This window comes from Manis javanica, chromosome 7, assembly GCF_040802235.1.
Source record: "Manis javanica isolate MJ-LG chromosome 7, MJ_LKY, whole genome shotgun sequence".
Classification (NCBI taxonomy): domain Eukaryota; kingdom Metazoa; phylum Chordata; class Mammalia; order Pholidota; family Manidae; genus Manis; species Manis javanica.
The window spans coordinates 94,758,295-94,780,576 of NC_133162.1; the positions used below are offsets into that span (position 1 = coordinate 94,758,295).

Consider the following 22,282-nt stretch of genomic DNA (forward strand, 5'->3'; position numbering starts at 1 on the left):
GGATGAGAAGGGACAGGTACCCTCCTACTCAGACTGGGGCTGCTGGCACTTTCGCTGATGGTAAGCAGGCTGAGTTTGAACTTTCCCTCCCCTTCTTCCTCCTTCCCTCCACTCTCTCCTCCTTTTCAGGAACTAAGAGTCCCCTTTTACAGCCCCTCATGCAGGCCCCAGGGGAGCCCCAGGCTGGGAGAAATGACTGCTAATACTTCCAGGCACATTTACTGAAACCTTTTGACATGGAGGATATTTTTATGAGATAAGTGCCCTGTGTCGGTATCAACTGGCAAGTTTCATTGCGCACATTTCAGCCCTGCAAAAAGCCTTTTTCAATCACTGTCCGTGGCAACAATAAACTTTAATGGCTGAGGGAAAGCCTGCAGCTCAGGGCTCTCTGTCCTACTTCCTGCCCTGCTGGCTGGATGACTTCCCTCCTCTCCCTGCAGGGGCAGAGGCCCAGGCAGAGGGGCAGATGGAGGGGTGCCATCATGCACCCCTCAGGTCCCCATTTCTCAGTGTCAGGGGATCAAAGGCCCTGTAAGCCTATTAGAAACACCAGGGAATTAGAAATGCGAATATCCAGCCCAGCTCTGAGCAACCTGAGATAGAATCTTTGGGGTGGGCTCCAAGACAGCAAGTTTTTAAGAGTTCCCAGGGGATTCCAATGGGCACTGGTGCTGAAGACAGCTGCAGTCCTCTGAAGGCGAGTCCTGTCTCCTCTTGGCAGGCCACCCCATTGCTCTGCACATTCACTCGGACATTCCACCCTGTACCAGAAGGTGCCAGGCTGATGTGCACTTCTTTATTTAGTGGCTAGAGAACTGAACCCTGCCTGGTCCTGTGGAGAGCCAACTGTCAATGCCCTCACAGCCAGGTGCCTGCCTTTCCCTTTGAACGAGTCATATTTGGAAGCCCCTGGTGGAGGAATGGTCTGGGGCTACACACAGTGTTCAAGGGACAAGTGAAAGAACGAGCCAATGAATGGCTTCTACACACAGGAAATTCCTTCACCATCTCTGTTCTACAGGTGAGGGCGGGATATTTGCTGTTCCCGAAATGTTCACTTTTCAGGAGATCCTAGCACATTCCAGAATCCGAGGCAGGCAGAGTCCATCTGTCCTCCTGGTCACTTGCACCACTTCCAGAGCTGTGCCCATTGCTCATGGCTGTCCTCACGGGATAAACTTGCTCCTGGACTGAGGTGAGCCAAGGAGGGCTGCTTCCCCCCACCCGCACCCCCAGTGATCTCCTCTTCCCCACTTACCTCTCCTCAGCCTCACCTCCCACTACCCCTGCACAGCCACCTCCTCGGTGAGCCCCTGACATCTGGCCCACCAGAGCTCTCCCCAGTCATATTTCCCGCTCCTCCTGGCCCTCCCACATAACCCCTCTGGATCCTTTGGGAGCAGCAAATGTGGGGTCAGTAGGAAAAGAGGGAGGCAAGGAACTGGGAGCATCAAGGGGTTCTGGAAGGCACATCGTCACTTGGTTGTTACTGCCAGCTCTTCCAGTGCCTTTGTTTATCTCCAGTGGGGACAGAGCCCTGGACAACAGCTCCCACAGCAGAAATGAAGACACGGAATGGCACAAAGGTCCAGCAGGGCTGAGTCTGACTCACACATGCTGGCTGATCCTTCTCACACATCCTCAACCAACCTGCTGTCTTGAGTTGTGCCAAAGCCAAAGATTCTAAGGCAGAAGACTGTGGGAAAAGTCTGGAGAACTGAGAGCTGAACCCAGCTCTCCCCCTGAGGCCTCTCGGGGCAGGGCTGCCAGCACCCAGCATCCACCACCATGAGGCTGGGTAGGGTGGGCAGTTTAAAGAAACTGTCTTTTTAAACCAAACCAAACCCTGAATATTTTCTCTCCAGCTGTCTAGCCCCGAAATTCTGCCAAGAACTGGCCTCAATAAATCCCTCCTCTGCCAGCCGTTTTTTCTGTCTCACTTCTGCCCCTGCCTCAGCTTGAATCACTTATTACACAGTCTCAAAATGAACAACTTCTGCAACTTCCTAATACACTCCCAAGCTCCACCTGTCCTCCCCCATGCATCAATGCAACAAAACTCATTTCTCCTTGGGAGATGAAGAAAAGCCCAGCATTGGGGACCAATTAAGCAATTCCTTTGAAATGCACACACGCTGTAGATTGCTGAGGGTGAACTCTAACCTCTGATGAAATGGGAACCAGATGCCAGGAACTGGAGGTGCACAGCTCCTGCCACCACAGCCCTTCACCAGGAGGGATGTGGAGGTGGGCAGGGGGGTGGGGGGTGGGCTGCACTGACCCCAGGAGGCTCTGGGTAATGTAATGTCATAGCCAGGTTCCTGGCACCAGCTGGAATTTCCATTTCAGCCATCATCAGTGATGAGAAGTGAGGGCCTCCTGACAGCCTCCTGAACTCACGGCACCTCCCAGCCTTCACGCCTCCTGCCTCCTAATTCTGTACACTCTCAGAGAACAGCCTTAAGTTCTAATTCTTCCTCAAAGCCTTCCTTGAATACTCAACTCTGAAGGGGACGTTTCCTCCTCCACTTAGAGAGAAGGAGTGTTTCAAAGACACAGCCCTTCATCACGGAGTGTTAATTTCTATTAACCAGCACTCTTTCTTCCTACTAGACTGTGGGTTTTCTTTTTATTATGTGTTTTATCAGCAAGCTCCCATAAACCAAGTGCTAAGTGACTGCTGTGGTGTGCTGATAATGTTAACTAACAACCAGTTTTGCAGGGGAGGTGGGAGCCCTGGCTCATAGCATTTGCCAATTTCCATGGTGTAAATGCTCTCACATGGCTTATTTCAAGCTAGCAATGAGTAATACCTCAACCTGCATTTGGGAGAGATGTAGAACAAGCCCGCATGAGCTGACTAGAGCAAGGCACTGCCAAACTGGGTCTCTGCAGTGCCTAATACTTCTTTGAGCAAGTATTTTCTTCTTTCTCTCTTTTTTAATACCAAAAACATCTTGATTTCTTGAAAATTAAATAATCTCATTTTCTATGTAAAAAAATTAGCAAGATTTTTTTCGGAGACTACCAGTGCTGGAAAGGGTGTATAAAAGAAATAACTGTTAGAAATAATTAGGTAATACATCCCAGGACTCATACTCTTTGACTCAGGAATCTCATCTTTGTTATCTACTCTGGGTAAATACCTAAGTGGTGAAAAGTACTGGCACAGCAAATTTGACCACAGTAGAAATATAATAACAAATGGTTGTAGTCAGCCCAAACAGTCAAGAGGGGAAGCGGTTAAAATTAACTCTAAAATCAACCTTCAAGATGATGCTGCAAAGGTTTTACCGTAAATAATAAGGGCACACTCTCTGTTGACGCCTCCTTTCTGAAGTCAGGTTCTATAGGCGTTATGTCTCTCCAAGGGTCTGTGCAGACCCCTTGCTCTCCTTGTGCTCACCAGAGGGCCATGAAGGTCCTCCCCAGTGGATGCTGCCTCTCCCCCAGGGGTCTGAAGTAATGGGTTGGCCAAACAGATGGGATAAATCAATGCCAAGGACGCTGTCACCCCAGGCAATCCTTCACCACTCAATTTTCATGTGAATTTAGCAGCTCTGCATGGTTTTTAAGAACCCAATTGTATCCTGACACTTTTTAAATGATGCCTCTTTACATCCAGTCATAATTTATCTTTTACTTAGTTGCAGCTCTATTTCCATAACCATTTGGGTGAAAGGAAAAAAGAAACCCAGTGAGTTCACTTAATTTACAATAGTCTACTCAGTAAAACATGGATGACAGAGGTTTGCCAAATGTGAATTTCATGTAAGTGGCTTATTTTGGTAAAGCTTAAGTGGCTTTATTTTGAAAGAAAATACACATGTAAAAAATGTTTACAGTTTGCATTGGAGATGAGGATAAGTGTGTGCGTGTCTGAGAAAGGACTCATGCTGGTGTAAACTTCCAAAGCTAGGATTTATACCCACCAGGTAAAAAGGCTGTTCTTTCCCCTCTTAAGTAAAGAAGAAAAGTAAAAATGATTTCAAATTCTTGAAAAGTCCGAAGGAATAAGAGTGACCAGATAAAGGTCCTGGTGGGTCTTTACTCATCGCTCTCAAGGCACAACGCTAAATCTGAACTTGGGGACTGGCAGATATTGGGACCACCCCAGAGTCACTCCACCATCCACAGTGAACTGCTCAATAGCATTGACTTGCACTTTCTTGAAACACTGTGACTACACACACCCCTTGGTTACTTTCCTCAGGGGCTGTGAATGCAAGGCATTTGGGTAAAGAGCAGCAAATGTTTATCCAAAGCCTCGAAGAGAGTAGGCTCTGTTCTCTCATCTTGCTTAATCCACAAAAGCCTCATGGGACCTAGTTTATCACCTCTCCTATACAGAGGGGAAATCAAGGTTGCAAGTGCTCAGATCCTATGCACAGAGTCACCCAGCTAGTTGGTGAGTTGGTTTGAAGGTTCACGGTGAAAACAATGATTGGGTTGGTGGAGCAGGAGTGACATTAATATGGGGAAGTTGCCACTTTTAGGCCTTTGTTCTTCAAAGTGTGGTCCAAGCACCAGCAGCCTTGACATCACCTGTGTGTGTTTAAAATGAAGAATCACAGTCCTCACCCCAACCTATGAATTCAGATGCTGAATTTCATAAAGCTCCTGGGGTACTAATTGTGCATATTGAAGTTTGAGAAGCACTGGTTTAAGGGATATGTTCTGTTAAAGAAAGAACAAGAAAAGGCAATAAAAGAAAAGATGGGAGCAGCAAGCAAGCCAGGGACCTGTTTTATATCCAGCTCCCTAGGAGGACCTGCCTGCCTGTCTCAGGGCCGAAAGCAAAGCAAATTTTGCAGGGCAGTTCTCTGGGAGAGAGAACTCTCCCAGAGTTCTCTCAGCCCCTGGGAGAAGATTAGAAATACAACTGCTAGCCGTCATCCTCAGCTCCCTGAGCGGCAGGAACTGGGGGTGGAGCTCCGCAACCTGTGTGCTATGAGCCTCTTAGGACTTGAAGCTGCTGGAGAGCCATGGCACATGCCCCACAGAGGGCCACTCTCCCCTCTCAGAGTCACTTACATTCTGCTGAGAGTGCACACCTGGGCTGGACACCAGTAAGAAAAACAGTGTGCATTTGTCACATTCACTGTGCCAGCTTCATCTCTAAAGCACATTTTCATCTAGTACCTCACTTAACCCTCACAGGAGCCACAACGTAGGCAAGAGCAGCATTGGCATTCCTACTCAGCAGAAGGGAAAGAGAAAACTGTTATTCTCAGTCCAAGCCTGGCCTGAGCAGAAAGTGGGCCTGTGGGCTGTGGAGTGCGGCCTCCCAAGTCTCTGCTGCAGCTCAGACAATGGCCCTCAGTTCAGGGCAGGCTGCCCCCACATGGCCGACGTGGCCTTCCAGGCCCTGGAGTGGGATGATCCCAGCCCAGAGCATGCTTGGGGGTTGTCCAATCCATCCTCCAGCACTTGCCCTGCAGAGCTGCAGCTGGGGAATGGGTGGTGAGGGTGTGTGTGTGTGCCCCTGTGCACACACATTTCCAAAAAAGGAAGCCCTCAGAAGCAAGCCCCTAAAGAAATGTGTTCTCTCTCTTACCCTAGGGTGTTTGCTTCTATATTACAGGGATCTGCAAAACCCATCTCCCACCGAGATGGACGCTTGTAAAACTCAAATGCACAAATGAGGCCCAGCTGCCGTTTCACTCACAATGAGCCCAAGGAAAGTGCTCTCCTGGCAGGGTGAGGCTTACCACCTGGAAAAGGTTCCAGTCAAGGCCCCAGCATTTAGTGAGAGGTATAGATGTGTGCGCAGGCAGGCAACCTACACCAGAGGGAGTGGAGAGAACCCCCACCCTTCCATCACAGACCCTTCCAGTTTGCCCCATCTCTGGAGGTGCCTTGAGCTGACAGTTGCTCTGGCTTTGGGCTTCGAAAAGAGCTGTTCTGAAACACGAGCATGTACTGGTACAGCAGCTTGCTCTTTCATCCTAGGCTAGGGAAAGATCCACCACACCAATGTGTAGCTGTGTCATTTGGGACAGGTTACTCGACCTCTCTGAGCCTCAGCCTCCTCATCTAAAAACTGGTAGTAAAAATTCTTACTACCCAGGGTTAAGTGGTAATAAAATGAAGCTCTCTGTGTAAAGTGATGGGCCATAATGTTCATTTCCCTTCCCTAAAGCCAGGCTCTGTGCTCCATGCTGGGGAAAGAAAGACAAACACACCATAGTTAAGAGCAAATATGGGAATGCACACCCCTGAGTTAGGGAAGCCCTCGCTTATATCTGTTTGCCTTGACCTCTGTAAGTGCTCCAACTTAAAAAGCTTGATATTTATTTAGATAATTATTTTTCACTGTAAATACAACATGTTTACAGAGATATTTACTTTTCTCTGAAAACACAGCAAATGTCTAGGGAAAATATAATCCCAAATTCACAGGATTGGAATGATTTTCTTTATGGACAATCTTTTTTTTTAATCTAATATAGCTGTGCAGGATGCCATTGCACTTTACCCTAATTAGGAATGCCATATCTCACAATGATGAAAAGAAAAGACTAGACAGGTAAAGGGGATCCTCACTGGCAAAACCACATCGCACTTGCTCCTCTGAACTGGAATCTGGAAAGGTGAAATTCCCAAGGACTGGCACCAAGGCCAGTCTAACTGGACATGACATTAATGTCAAAAGCATAGTAAGAGATCACTCCACTGGGTGGAATTATTAGACGATTTCATGAAACTGGGTAAGAAAAGGCTCATAAAACTAGGTAAGAAAAGTGCCCTAAAGAGATAATCAAGTTATATATGTATTGGATCAAAGATATTTTCGTTTGAGTGCATCAGTCAAACTCACTCATTGTACCTGCAGGGAAACTGAGGCTCTAGGGAGTCACCTGCCTTCTTGAGTTTACAGATTTTAACAACAAAGCCTAAGAGCAAATTTTCTTTGTGTTTTGTTTGGTTGTTTTTTGTTTTTCCAAAAACAGAGCTGTGGGATGTGTGAGTGCATATAAAGTGACCTTAGTTGTGATGCAGGTGAAGGATTCTAGGTGAGAGGGGACTGCTCCCTGCAGACGAGGGACACCAGCAGCACCAGCAAGAAAGGCTCACAAAGTGCCAAGCAGGTGTCACCCCAAAGGAAACCCAACAGAAACCCTTTCCTCAAAACCCTGTGCCCAGTCTTTATTTTGGTTGCCTTTATTATTTTTTAAACTTTATATTTACATCTTATTAGGAAAGCAGAAGTACCCTGGCTGAGAGAAGATATGCTTCCCTAAGACTGTGAAGAATCTGTACAGAGTGAGGGAGCAGAGCACACACCTTCCAGGCAGAGAGAGAGGCGCAGGGTGGGAAGGGGGCGCCCTGTCTGCCCCCACAGGGACAGACTCAGGGGGTCTCCCCCTGCTGAGGCCCACTCGCACAGGTCCAGGAAGTCTGGGTGCACATGACCAACAGGCTTCTCTGGGTATTATTGGGAGAGGTGTTGTGGAGGAGAGCACTGTATTTGGGGTGGCCCAGTGGGGGAGAGTCCTGTTCTCCCCTGGAATGTTTCAGGGCCTCTGCCCATGGGACAGTGGGTAGAGACTCTTTCCCATCCCTTCACCCTAACTCTTACACAGGCCACCTAGGATGGAAGTGGGGGGACACCCTCTTCCCCAGCTCCCACCCCCTGACAAGCACTGGTCCCCACTGCGGCTTGTTTTTATTTCATAATCCCTTTTTTCTTTACTTTGATCTCTTCTTTTTAGTTGACCCTATTAAACCACATGCATTTTTGGAGGCTGCCTCTAGAACCACATAGGGTCAAAATGAATAAACAAACCTCATTAGGAGTTAGCTCCTAGTGACTTGAGTGATAAATACCCAAGCTGGGGACTACTTAAGAAAGAGAGCAAAAGAGAGAGGCTTCAAAAGCATTTTGTATGTATGGTTTTCAAAGGAAACAGAGACCTGTTAACACTCCCACCTTTATAGCAAAATGTCAGTTGTTGGTGATGCAGTTTTTCTCTGCAAATTTTGACCATGGTGCTGACATTACCTGCCTTCAGAGGTTCATCCTGTGCACAGGAAGGCCACCAGCTCCAACCCTGTTTGGTGCGCCTGGCTAACACTTACATCTTTAGACTCCATTCCTCCTCTGCCTGAGTCCTGCCTGATCCCCCATCCCCACCCCCACCCCTATCTCAGGTAGGGAGGCTATGGCCCCTCTGGGTTCCCTCCAGACCCCAAACAGCCTTCTAATGCTGTGGGCCTGTGGCTTTCTATACTCTCCCACTGAACCTCAGCTCCAGGAGGTCTGGGACTAAGCCTGGGGTGGGGCAAGGCCCCCAGGCATCCTCAGCTGGGAAGAGGAAGGGTCGGGTGTGGGGGGAAGAAGGGAGAAGGCAGTCACTGACCAATGAGGCTGGTGCACCTGCACATGGCATAGCTGCTGGTGCTCACGTGTGTGAATCTCCTGAGCTCAGTCCCTTATCCATACAATGTGCAGGAAGAGCCCATCTGTCCCACCAGGAGGTGAGGTGAGAAGGAATGATATTGACTTCATAACCCTTTGCAAATATGAGGTGTCTGAGTTGGAAAAACCTCAACAGTCCCAGGGGATTGAACTTGTTTTAAAGAGGAGAGGGAGGGTGTGTGCCTGGCAAGCCCAGTAGTTAGAAGCAGGCCTCTATTTCCCAGACACACGGGGCCATGTGTACCAGCCACTTGCACAAACTTGGTGACAAATACCTATTTCTTACAGATCACATTTTCACCCCAATTCTAAAAAGAAAATGTTTAACTTCCCCTTCTTTCCCTCATGTTTGCCAATTCCTTCACAAACTCCCTCCATGCCGAGTCCAAGCGAAACTGTTCTGCTCACACTTACGACCAAGTTTGCATTTTCATGTGTCTTGTTTTTCATCATCAGTGTTGTCTTTTTCCTCCCAGTTTCTCAGAAGGAGAGATCTGCTGGCATGGAGGCAGAGGGAAGCTCAGGCCCGCCTGGAGGATGGGGTCTGTGAGGCATCTGTGGAAGCCAAGGCCTGGCTGGGGAGCCCCCTCCCTCACTGTCAGCCACGTCCTTGGGGAGGTGTCCCTGAGACACTAGAAAGTAGGAAAGAGGCAAGACGGGGGAGCACCAATTTATTTGTGCGTAAGCTTAAAGACAGCTGGCGCCTGCCCCCTGCCTTCTCTCAGTGGCAGTTCTCTGATAGTGCTGACATTCTCTCCTCCCGTCCCGATCAGAATGTAGCTTTAGAATCATCAAAACTGATGGAAGTAGAGCCCCAGCCCCTACCAATAAGCACTGAGCCCATACTGGAACTGCACAGGGAACAGGAGGCATGCGAGGGGACAAAGCGGAACCTCCGGGAACTGGGGTTGGAGGGCACAGCTAAAACCTAGTCCTTGTGTCAACCTGGCAGCTTCAAAGGGAAGCTCTCTGTTCCAGGGGGAACAAAGGGAAGCTCTCCTTTCCAGGGGGATAAGCATCGGCCACCGAAACTGCATAAAGAAATAAATGAGTTTTGCATTCAAAAGTGCACAGATTTGGGGGACAGGTAAATGCTTGGGAAGAACCAGGACGGCTGGTTCCACTGGATTTTCAGGCAAACAGGAAAGAGAAAGGAAACATGAATGAGTGCTCCAAACTCAGCTGGAGCTGCCACAAAGCCTCCAGGAAGACCCCAGCCACCTCTTTTCAAAACTTCTTTCCCCACAAGTGGGCCTCCCTCGGGCCTTGGCCTTCTGAGGTGATTAACATGCAGGGCTGTGGAAGAACGTGAATTTATTCTGCAGGGAAGGCTCAGAGGTGCAGGGGGTCAGGTGGCTTGTCACTAAATCACACTGCTGTCAGCCCCACACAATTCCTCTCCCCTCAGGCTCCGTCATTACTAGGGTTTACGTAAAATAAACAGCTTTGCTAAATATTCCCCCAGACGGAGCCTGCAAAGGCCTGGGCTAAGGAAGCAGAATGCACCCACAGACTCAGAAAACGGTTGCCTGCTTTGTTTAACTGCGTGGGCCCAGAGTTTGGATGTCTCCTGTCTATCTTTCCTTAGTCTGCTCAGTTTTTCTTTTCTCTTTTTAGTTGGTTTTGTGTTTAGCTTTTCTTCTTTCTTTTTTGGTGATTCCTCCCAAGACACTGCCGTGAATACTGTTAACTTATTCTTGTCTGGCTCTGACTGACTCTCTTCACTTTCTTTCTTGAGCTATGTAAGACTTACAATTCCCACTTTTCTATAGGGGAAATGAGCCATGAGAAATCTCTTATAAATGCTCCCAGAAAGGAACCAGTTTTCAGAAGACCCTTCAAGTGCGACTTGACGGTGGGGGCTGTGAGCACCCAGCAAGAATCCTAATTGTCCCAGAACCACACACAGGCTCCAGGTTGGGGAGAGGCACTGAGGGACAGGACCCACTACAGTTTGAGAACAATTCTCCTTCCTTTGGGGAGCTGGGTTTCATTAGTCAACTTGAGCCCACCCTTCTCCCACAACTTCTATCCATCAGCAAGAACAAAAATTAAAATAGAAACATGAAATAGAAGCCCCCACTAGCATGGCAACTCAGCCTTCCTTGCAAACTACTTGGGGACAGGCTGGGCTACTGAAATATCTAAGACAGTTGCTCCAAGATACCTGAGTCAGAAAAGTGATATACCTATGTGTGCCAAATGGCATAAAGTCAGGGAGACAGGGGTCATCACACCCATTTTCACATGAGGAGACTGAGGCCGAGGAAACAGCCTCCCTCCACTGTTAGTGTGGAGCTCTCCCTCTGACAAAGTCCACAGTATCTGCCAGAGAAGCAGCATCAACCTGGGGGCCCAGAAGCAGACCTGGAGACAAAGATAAGAGTGTAAGGGGTTCATTTTGGATGCAAAAGGCCACCTGTAGGACACGGGGACAAGCAAGAGAAGGAGGCCAACCATCAGCATCAGCACACTACCTACCACTCTGGACAACTAGGCTTAACACTGCAGAACACTCTGGGAGCCTCTGTAGACCCACTGGTATGGTGAGGGAGCTGGGGTATTGATACACCAATTCTCCTACAGCCATTTGTTAAGTAGTGTTGCTTATTTGGGGGCGTTAACTTCATGCCACTGGAGCAGCAGCAAGAGAAAGCCCTCAGGCAGAGAAGGAGGGTGCCAGAACATTGAAGTGGGCAGAAGGTAGCAGTAAGTGCAGGGCATGAGGTCCTCTGCAGTAAACACTAATGGTGCCACACTGGCTGACCAACACTAGAACTCACCCTTGCTGAATGCCCTTGCTAGCTCTGAGGCACACAGTAGGCTTTATGCACCCATTTTCCTGAGGTGCAAATAGAAGCCTATGCCCTGCCTAAGGTCCTCCTGACTTCCTGCCCAGTAAAACCAATGCTGAATGGACCATGTGGTTGTGCAGCTCAGACCTCAGCCCTCCCACACCTGCAGAAACCTCTCCTAAAACAAACTTCTTCCTTATGAGCCAGGAGAACCTTTAAGATGTCAAAAACAAGGAAAGGAAGAAAGTTTTAAAGATGCTTCCCAAAGAGAGAAGTGGTTCTGAGAAAGGGGGTAAAGATGGAGCAGCCAGAGCAAGCAGGGAGAATGCGGCTGAGGGGAGAAGCCTCTGGTAGTGACAGTTCTGGCAAGAAGGCTCAGGGTACCGCAGGCAGTGCAATTCAGTACAGGTCAGACACATCCTATGCGAAAAACATGGAAAAATCATGGAAGCCAAAAACCAGGAAAAATTGAAGTCTGGAATGCGATTCAATGAAGTGGTCACACAATATAGTGATGATAAAGCTAGGCAGGGGGGAGACTTGGGTTGAATGACTGGAGGGTCCGTGGTAGGACCATTTCAAGAAGCAGCATTTACCTTGCCTGTAAGTGGGTTGGATAAGCCTGTGTTTACAGACCTTCTGGTTAAGATAAAATTTGGATATCATATTATTATGCTTGAAGGGAGAAGATAAAAATGATATGAAAAGTGGAAAAAAAAAACCAAAACAGCAGGAAGGAAAGGACACCTTTAAGACCTGAGCAAGGAGACCAGATTTTCCGTTTCTTCCCCTCCCTGCTCCCCCATCAGCTCTTCCTGGGTGGTGGGGGCCAGCAGGACAAGGAGTCCAAGGAGGTGACAATCTGCACGGCCAAGCAGGAGGTCACAAGGCACACATCATGCAGGGTCTATAGGGAAAGGGGCTTCACGCACTGTGCCTCAGTGGGGTCTGGAGCTGGTCACATGTGGGGGTGAAGTGGAAAGAGGGGTCCCCTATTCTAGGAGACTTGTCAGTCCAGTTCCCCCAAGGCTCCAAGGTCTCTATGCTCAGCAAACGAGGACAGCCTAGTGGGCAAAGCCCCTTTCTGCTGCTTGCCAGAGTCAGGGTGCACAAGGTAGAGGAGCCAGTCACAAGGAGAGAAAGGCCGAGCACTCTCCCCCTCCACTCCCATCAACTCGGACACAAGCTGGTTCCCCAGTGACAGGTTGCTGGGTCCCTGCCCACTGCAGCAAAGCTGGCCAGGACCTGGCTCCCTCCTTCACTGGCCCTAATTTCTTCCTTCCCCATGGCCCCGTCTTCAGTTACATTCTGCAAGCCCTTCATCCACATATTTTGTCACTTATACAGCACTCATTATAGACCAGACACTTACAAGGACAATTCATTTAATCTTCAGAACAACCTCTGTAAGGTAGGTCCCCTTCTTGTCCTGGTTTCACAAAAAGGGGAGCAGAGAAAGAGAGAATAAACAGAGCCAGAATTCAAACCCAGCAGCCAACTCAACCATGAGGCTACACCATCTCTCAAGGAACTCCTTCTCTGCCCCATGCTTACTTGTTCTTCAAAAGGCAGCTCAGGCACCACCTCCTCTGGAAAGGCTCCCTTATTTCCTCCTTCCCTGCCTCGACCTGTGCCCTGCATCTGCACCCTACTAGTGGTTGGAATAGCCTGCTGATCTCTGATTTCATTCTCTACAACTCCTGACTGCTCAGCATTGGTGCTCGCTGGCCCACCTGCCACCACCCTGAGGCCAGAAAGCCTATGACATTTCTGTGAGTCCCATGCCTGATACCCAGTGGGTCCTCCAGAAATCCCTGCTGATGAATGGATTAATCAATGAATAAACCAAGGGACACAATCGTGGGATGACAGTGGGGAGAAAACCACCTCCAGGAAGCAAACCCCAAGAGATGAAAATGGCAAGAGGTAAAGTGGTGAAAGCCATCCTCACCCCTCCCCGCCACTGGCTGTCAGCCTGGGGACCCCTGACCCCAGTCCAGCTCACCAAACTCCGTCAGTGCAGGTGTCCCATGGGAGGCCTGACCCCTTGTGAGACATGCAGCTTGCTTACTTGGGGAAGAGTTAGTAAAGACATGTGACTTAACCCATATTGTATTTTTTTAAACTAAATTTGTTATTTTGAGATAATTTTAGATTCAACTACCATTGTAATAAGTAACAGAGAGAGATCTTGGGGGCCCTTTGCTCAGATTTCCCCGATGCAACATCAGAACCAAGATACTGACCCTGAGACAATTCCTCCACCTTGTTCCAATTTTCCCAGTACTCTCGTGTGAATGTGCATGCGCGTGTATACAGGCTCACGTGTCCACCACCACAGGGAAGGTACTGAACATTACCACAGGGATCCTTCATGTGTCCTTTTATAAGCACATCCACTTCCCTCCTGTTCCCCACCCCACCCACCATCTTCAAACCCTGACAACCACTCCACTTCTCCATTTTCTGAAATACCATCACTTCAAAAATTTCACATAAATGGAATCATACAGTTTGTAACCTTTGGGAATTGACTTTCTCACTCAATGTAATTTCCTAGAGATTCATCAAAGTTGGTATGAATATCAAGAGTTTGTTCCTTTTTATTGCTGACTAGTATTCTACGGTGTGGACGGACAACAGTTTGTTTAACCATTCAGCCACTGAAGGACATCTGGGTTGTTCCCAGTTTAGGATATTACAAAGCTGCTACAAACATTCATATACAGATTTTTGTGTGAACCTAAATTTTCACTTCTTTGGGGATAAATACCCAAGGATGCAATTGCTGGATTACATGGTTTTTGCATGTGTAATTTGATAGGAAACTACCAGACTGTTCTCTAGAGTGGCTGTACCATTTTGCATCCCCACCCATGACATATGAGTGATCCATCTCTACATCCTGTCCAGCACTGGATGCTGTCACTAATATTCTAACTATTCTGAGGTGTGTAGTGGGAGCTTGCATCCCCCTAATGGCTGATAAAGTTGAACACGTTTTTGTGTGCTTATTTGCTATCTGTATATTTCTTGGTGAAATAGCTTGTCATGTTTGTCCTCATTTTCTAATTGGATTTTTAATTTTTTACTGTTGAGTTTTGAGAGTGCTTTAGTATTTATACTAGAGTTTGAAAACAATTCGAACATGTGCTTCGCAAATATTTCTCCCAGTCTGTAGCTTATCTTTTTGTTCTCTTTAACAGTCTGCTAAAGAGAAATACTTTTAAATTTTGCTGAGGATAAATTTATCAGTTTTTCCTTTTGTGGATCATGCTTTTAGTGTCAGAATCCTGTGCCTGGTCCTGGATCCTGAAGCCTGTTTCATTCTGCTTTTTCCTAAAAGTTGTGTTGGTTTATGTTTTACATCCACATTGTGTTTTCATTTGTCCTTCTTTCTCAGGGCGGAGGAACGTGCATTTCTAAGGCAGGAACTATCTTTTCTCTACCTTTACCTGCCCAGTGGTGTCCTCTCAACCACCTTCTGAGGACTAGTTCAAGGTGGTTTGTAGGTTGGCAAGAAAGATGAAATGAGAAGAAAGCCACTTATGTTTCCTTAGAACAACTTAACAAGCTAAACCAACCTCATATACCTTCTGATCTTTTTTCAACAAAAGTCCTGAAAAAGTAGAGACTTTATCTCTGTGTCCTTCACTTTCCTCATCCCTAAGGACCAGGTACAAGATGCATCCTATTCCCCTGGGGTTCCACAGCCCCTGGCCTACAGACCTCACCCAGGGAGCGTCCCTTTTCTGGACCAAGCCCTCACAGCCATGAAACCTGCCTCTCTTCACCATACCTTCCTCAGCCCACGAAGAAGGGAGACCTGGTCCCTGACTGGAGCAGCTGGCCACTCAGCTGTCACTGCAGCCATAAGTGGAGAAAACAAGGGACACGAAGACACTGCTAACAGACAAGCCAGTGAATTCTCTTGGAAAGAATGATTTGCTGCTGAGGTCTCAGCTCATGCTGGCTTGCCTGGGTGGCCTTGAGTTCTCACTTCCCAGCAGAGCCCCAACCCCCAGCTGTGACTCCTGGCCCTGAACCAGACCCCTCCAAGTGGCAACTCTAAATAGTGGCCCATTCAAGAAGAACTAGTATATCTTTGATGATAGTCAACTCATCTGTTGTTCTAATTGTGACAAAAGAAATCTGAATATAAATTGTAATGAAAAAGATCTTACCACCCTCCACACTCAAACAGACCCCAAGTGCAGGAGCATGTCTACACTAAACACGGGTTTCTCAGGGGACCACGGTCTGTGTCCTTGCAGCCTACCCTTCCCTGATTCACATAGTCCAGGGTCTTTTATGTCTGAAGAGAAAAAAAGCAATGAAAAATAAGATGATAAATGTGAGGGCAATGTTGTTCTAAATGAGAGAATTCAGAAACCTTGGGTCTTGCTCTTAATGCTCAGCAATGATGTCCCAACAAGAGAGCAAATGGAGTCATCCAGCATCACAGATGTCCCAGAAAAGCACCAGGAATGAGACCAAGACCATCTACCACCTTGACAGAAAAGAGGCACCAACGCTAGACCCCAGGGTGTTCTGGCAGCAGAAGCATCTACTCCAGCAAAGGGGCCCTTCTGGCAGGGGCCTACACCCTCCTCCTGCCCACCCTCACCCCACCACCTCCTCCTTTGGAGGCTTTTTCTCAGCATCCAGCTGATAGAATGAAGGCAGGTGACAGAGCAGGCACTTAAGGGGCCCAGTCAAGGCCAGATCCAAATCACTTTGGCAAACTTGGACTGAGTTTTAGGCCAACAGAGCTGGCAAAAAACCCAGAGCCTGCAGGCTAGATCCTGCTGACTGCATCTAAGCGACTGCTGCCTGACCTGTCCCTGCCTCCAAGTGGAATTCCTGGGCCGCCATCTGAGTCAGCAGTAAGAGGGGTCTGAGAATGCATGTCCAAAGCTTCTTAGCTGCCTGTCATGTTGATCTAGCACCACGCTAAGATCCAGCCCTCTCAAGGACCTGGGCAAACGCTGCTATTAGTGCTCCCCTTCCTCTTAAGGGTTTGCTCAGCAGCCTCTCCACTATTTCCCATGGAGGAGACCCCCGACCCTGACAATCCATCAAGTGGATGCAAATTGTAACCCAGACAAAACCAGGCAAACAGCACCCTGCTCCAGGATAATAGCCTCTGTGGGAGAAGGACCCTTGCAACAATGATTGCTGTGTACACATCCCACTAAATACCCAAACTGCTGATGATCCTTGTAATGACTTGCATGCACCCGTCTCTTTTGAAATGTTCCCAAGTACATGGCACAAGTTGACTCAAGGCTAACCTCAAACAGTGGCCTTCCTGGGCTTTGCCTGAGCCAGAGAGCAGCTATGCATAGCTCTCACTGCTGCTGATTACAAGCCTTTTGGAAATCCAGCACTCAGCCCAGCGAGGAAAAGAGCACTTTGAGAGGGTGATAATCACAGGCTGGTTGCTCTGGTGAGCATCAATTCAGGTTCATTGTGGGGCGATAGTCCCAGGTCGCACCTGGGCTGAGCTGTGTATTTACAGAATGCGATGCTCCCACACCCTGGCGTGTTGGGGCACACTGGAGGGCTCTGTGACTTGCACTGTTTACCACTTGTGATGTGGGAGTTTTCAGACCAGGCATCTAGCCACCTGCTGTCTTTGACCACAGCAATCTATCAGGGCCAACTTCTGAGGCTCATTTGAGAAGCCAGGCCTCTTCCTAAGTGTGTCTGGCGCCTACAGGGAAGGAACACAGCTCTGCCACTGCACATATCTACTGCGTGTTTCTGGAGCGGCTCCTCAGGCCCAAACCTCTCTCTGAGCACTGACTGCTCTGTCTATCCCTCACACAAGCCCCAGGCACCTTGGGTGAGACATGCCCAACAAGGACAGAGCTCAGATTTTTCTCCCACACCCTGTCTTTGCAGGGCCCCCCATCTGGGTGAAGGCAATGGCATCCCCCAGGCCAGGCTTTTCCTGGCTTCCTTCCTGCGCTAAGTGCACTGCTGCTGCCACAGCTCGATTCCAGCCCTCGCTGCCTCTTGTCTAAGGCTCGGCTGCCTCCTGAGCAGTCTCCTGGCCTTGCCACTTCTGCCCCCTCCCTGTCATGTTCCTCAGGCAGACCAGCTTGAGCTTTCCAAAATACATGTCTGACTGTGTCACTCGCCTCATAACCTCTTTGGTAAAACTGGACTTGGAATTCCTGGCTCAGGACATGGGTTTTAGGAGTACATGTGGGTCAGTATTAAAAAGATCTGGCACATAACAGGTACTTAACAAACAGGAGTGGTTTCCCATTTTCATCATCTTTGTGCCACAGGGTAGGAAAAGTACTGTTGTAGCTCATGGTCCTATGTCATAATAACAATTATGTGAGTGCTGTGACAATGGCTCACACCTGAAGCCCCCTGCTCTCACATGACCATGTGGAACTCAGTGCTACCAGAGTTTCTCTCCTCTAGTTCAAAGCAGGGTCCCTTAGCTCCAGGGAGCAGAGATGATTTTATTTTTAATTCTCTGCAAGGCCTCAAGCCTGAGTCACTCTGCCCACCTGCTAGATGCCCTCCAGTGCCAGCAGCCACCTGGCGTGCTCTGTTTGTCCAGGTGGGTGCTGTATGCTGCCTGTTGCTATGGTCTCCACACAGCCCTCTGAGGCAGTCAGGCAGGCAAACGTGGGGTGGGGAAGGGAAGAGCTTGGAAAATACATGTGACCCGCAAGAGCCACAGGAGTGGGAGAAGCTGCCGGCATGGTCGGGGGGGCAGGAGGGAAGCAAGGCTAGCTGGAAACGCCTGCCTGGTGTTCATGAGGCTGGGCAGCCTGGCACGGTGACGCCCCCTGTAGGGGCAGTTATACCAGAACCCAGACACATTGAGGCAGGTCAGCGGCGTGAGGAGGGGCTTATCTGTGACACTTGAGCCTTCCTCATTTGCAGTGGGGGGCATTAACAAAGCCCAGTGGGGTTGGCAGTGTGACCGCATCCTTACTCTCTGGAGCAGGGGTCTGACAACGTGGCCCTGTGGCAATGGTAATGAAAGTGTCCGCAATAATGGGTGTCTTTTGTGGACCAGGCCCAGCAGTAGCTGGACATACAGACTTTCCCTGGAGGCCCATGGTCCACTCAGGGCTGCACTCTCTTAACAGACATCAGGCTCCACAGAGGCAGCACCTATGGCTTTAACCTCCAGTGCCCTCACAGTTCCCAGAAGGGAGATCTTTCCTGCAGGGGAGAGGAGAATCAGGGAAGGCTTCCTGGAGGTGGTGATATTTGAGCTGGTCCTTGAAGAGCAGTTGGATTTGGATGGGCAGAGAGGTGGGAGGAAGTACCAGGGGAAGAGGCTTTTCTTCAAGGAGGAAAGCCAGAAATAGGCAGCAAGAGAGCAGAGGAGCAGCAAGGAGGCTATAGGAAGGTGAAGTGACCCCAAGAGCCTGGGCTGACAGCAGCAATGGGAGGTTGGGGAACCATGGGAAAAAATGGTGCAGCGACTCTTCCTTCTGGCCTGGCCAGGTGGGGTGAGCAGCTGTTGAGCCTCACTCCAGTAGGGAGGTGGGACAAGATTTGGGCCAGGCATGTGGCTGGCAGGATAAGCACCCACTGATTCTGTGCTGTCCACTCCAGACAGACCTCAATGGCTATCCTAATGTCACTTGGCTTAGGGGAGGGTGAACTGTGGGCACACAGCCTGATTAAATCCACCATCTCAACCTGGGCCCACAGCTGTATATCTCCAGCATGGGGAAAGTGACACTCACAGCCTGCACACAGCTCCATTTCCTAAAAGAATGTGAGAGAGGGGGAAGGTCAGGAGACAGGCACAGCTGTAAATTTGATGGAAGGTTTGGCTGGAAACCCCATTAAATCCACCCACGGCTTGAAGCTGGGCAATGTCCTTCCTCCAAGTCTGCTGAATGGGGCCAGGGAGGTGAGGGACTCACTAAGTAATGTCCTTTTTGTGGTGTCTCCTATTACCCAGGGGATAAAAAATGCATTACACATAAGGTTTGGTGACACTTGGTCCCAGGACTGTGCTATTGTCCTTTACCTGAGCCTTCCCCTTGGCCAGCTTGTGTGGCAGTGGCCTCTGTTGGCATCTCTGCCCACTCCACCATCTGTGTAGACAGCTTCCCTCTCTCCACAGTCCTGGTCCCTGCCTCCCCCAAGTTGGGTGCTCTCTCCCCTGTGCAGTGGGACCTGGCCAGGCCTGAGCAGTGGGATGGAGAGTAAGTGTGAGCCAGGTCGAGGCTATGTGGCTGTGAGCCCAGCACTACTGCCAGCTGTGAGCTGCCAATGAACCCTGAAGATTCCTCCCCACACCTCTTCCCCACTTCCAGACCTCAGGCAGCAGCCTTGCACATGTATGACAAAGAACACAGGGGTGGCCTGTAGAAGGTTGCAAAGTCTTACTCCTATAAGTCATGCCTCCTCACGTGTACCTCCTAGAGAGGGCCTGAAGCACAGGCTATTTTACCTGGAAGGAGGCCTCCACTAACAGACAGGGACTAGAGACATGGATTTAGGTGCCTCCTTCTACCCCTGCACCCACCAGGTGCCAAGGCCCCAACTGTCACTAGTAAATAACATCTTCCCAAGACTCAGCTAAAGAACTGCACAAAATAGTGAAAATGACAGAACTGAAATCAAATCTCAGCTGTGCAACCTAAGTGAATTACTGAACCTCTCTGGGCCTCTGTTTCCTAGATCTGCTAAATGGGACCACATGCCAGACAAGGGTGAGGACTCTTTCATTAGAGCAGGTGCAAGTGGGAGGCTGACACCCTCGCAGGGACTGAAGGGATCCTGTTTTTTCTCCCTCAAAAGCCCCAGCTACACACGCCTGATGATGCCATTTGTATATTCTGGAAAGGGCAAAATTACAGGGATGGGAAACCTCGCAGAGGTTGCTAGGGGTTGTGGATGAGGGCAGGGAGAGACTGCAAAGGGACGGGACAAACATTTTGGGCAGAGAAAACTGTTCTATATCTTGATTGTAGCGGTGGTTACATGACTGCACACATTTGTAACAGTTATGGAACTGTATGCCTCAAAAGAGTGAATTTTACTGTATACAAACATACTTTAATAAACCTAGCTTTAAAAAAAGAAAAAGAAGAAGAAATAAGACCCAGTGAAGACTAGAGGTGAGACCAGACCAGGGAGTTGGGTCCTGGTGGGGAGGGAGCGGTCCTAGGGTGAGGCAAAGCCTGTCAGCAGGGCCCATGGGGTGGGGGGGGGTGGGGGCGGTGTCTTGGAAGGCAGTAGGGTCCCAATGTCCAACACAGGATAGACGGACTGCCCAGGGGGCGACAGACCTGGCAGGGAGGCCAGACCCTTCACCCTCAAAGGCAGCCTCCCCTCAGGGCCTCACAGCTCTGCATTGTGGCTGTGGCCTCTGCCCTCTCTCAGGCTTCTCTCCTTCCCTCCAGCTGCATTTCCTGAGTTCACAGTGCTCTGGAGGGACCTACAGGGACACTGCATTTCACAGGCAAGACTGGAGTAGAGCCTGCCCCCAACCTCACCCTGAACCAGGTGCCCTTCACCTTGCACTTCATTCTACTTGCTTCTTCCTCCCCTGCCCTCACCCCTTCCTGTGGCCCAGGGGTCCTGGAGGCCTACTGGAGCCCCCACACCACCAAGCCTGGCCCTGCCCAACCTCCACCTCCCTCTAGGCTCCTCTGGGCGTGGCTCTGGAATAAAGTCAGGGCTGTTTCACCTCTCTCCTTTCAGAGGGGAGCATGCACCAGGGACTAAGCACCTGTGGACAGCCACATCCATCCAGAGACCAGCTGTTAGTCATGTCAAACCCCCGAAGTAGGTCGAATTGTTTGGTTTCCAAGCTGTATTCCCCAACCCTGAAGCTGAATTGTAGTGTATTCTGGAATCAACCTGTAAGGCCTCTCCCTAGTCCCTTGGTCCTTCCCGTCCCCAAGGACCTGGTCCTTTGCCAGCTGTCTTTGGATGCTGGTCATTGGGAGCCCTGGCTTCTCCTGGCCACTCCACATGGTCCTGCTGCTGGCTCCATTTGCCCTCCTTCACCCCACTTCTTCCCTCTCACCTGCCCTCCCTCATCCAGGGGGTCCCTGAGGAAGGGGGAGAGGTGGGACTGCCTCAAACTGGATCGTCCCAACTTAGTACTCCTGCATGTGGCACAGGGGACTGTGACAGAGCACTGGGGAGCAGAGCCCATAAGCTCTGAATTTGAACTGGGCATCACATTCTACAAGGGTCTTCTGCAAGGAAGTAACACTTAGTGGGACCTCTATGCACCTGACACAAGGACTTGGTCAGATAATCCTACTAAGCATCCTATCAGGTCAGTGCCTGGTACCCACTTTAAGATATAGAAACTGAGACTATGAGAGGTCGTGTTATGACAGTAAAGTGAGGAGCTTTCTCCACCTGAGGTGCTGCCTTTTAAAGATGGCTAAAAAGAAAGACTTTCCTGTTTTGCTCCTGGGGATGGAAAGACTTGTATTTCTGTCCATGTAGACAGTAGAAGGTGTGCTGGGGCTTGGGTAAAACAATGATGGCTAAAAGCAATGATTCAATGCCCCAAATTCTGCTCAACTTCACCCCACATACCAACTTTTATTTTTTAAAACAAGTACAAGTTCAATTCAGCTTGAGAAAGACACAATTTAGCCATTCATAATCCCTTTCGTATGCAAATATCTCAATTGCCCCAGCCCAGTTCCCACCTGCTTTTTCTAGCATATTCCTGCTGTCTGAGGTGTTCCAAGGCATGGACAGAAAAACCACAAGCTTAGCCTCTTTGTGGGGCAAACAAGGTTTGTGTTTGTTTATTAATAACCACATCTGTGACCTGGTTTCCCCTCCCGAGGGCAGAGCTGGGGGACAGGGCGGAGGAGGAAAGTGAGTTGGAGGCTGTGAGGGCAGGAAGGAGGAATGGGGATGCTACCTGGGAAGGAGAGGAGATTTCAGACAACAGATAAAAACTCAGAGACTGGGCTGAGGCCCTGTACAGGCTGGAAAAGTTGGGGACAAATTAACCAGCCCCCTTGCTTTAAATCTGAATGGCAAGTAGTCAAGTTCGCCCAATTCTCTAATTAAAATTCCCATCTAACAA

The 22,282-nt window shown here is 49.3% G+C and overlaps 1 protein-coding gene and 1 pseudogene across 3 annotated transcripts in view; one reads left to right on the plus strand and one right to left on the minus strand.

Annotated features, from left to right (window-relative positions):
* Positions 1–22,282, minus strand: part of GLI2 (GLI family zinc finger 2) — a 274,888-nt gene that overhangs the window by 88,084 nt on the left and 164,522 nt on the right. The window lies entirely within an intron of this gene.
* On the plus strand, positions 11,464–12,122 carry LOC118973753 (peptidyl-prolyl cis-trans isomerase NIMA-interacting 4-like; annotated as a pseudogene).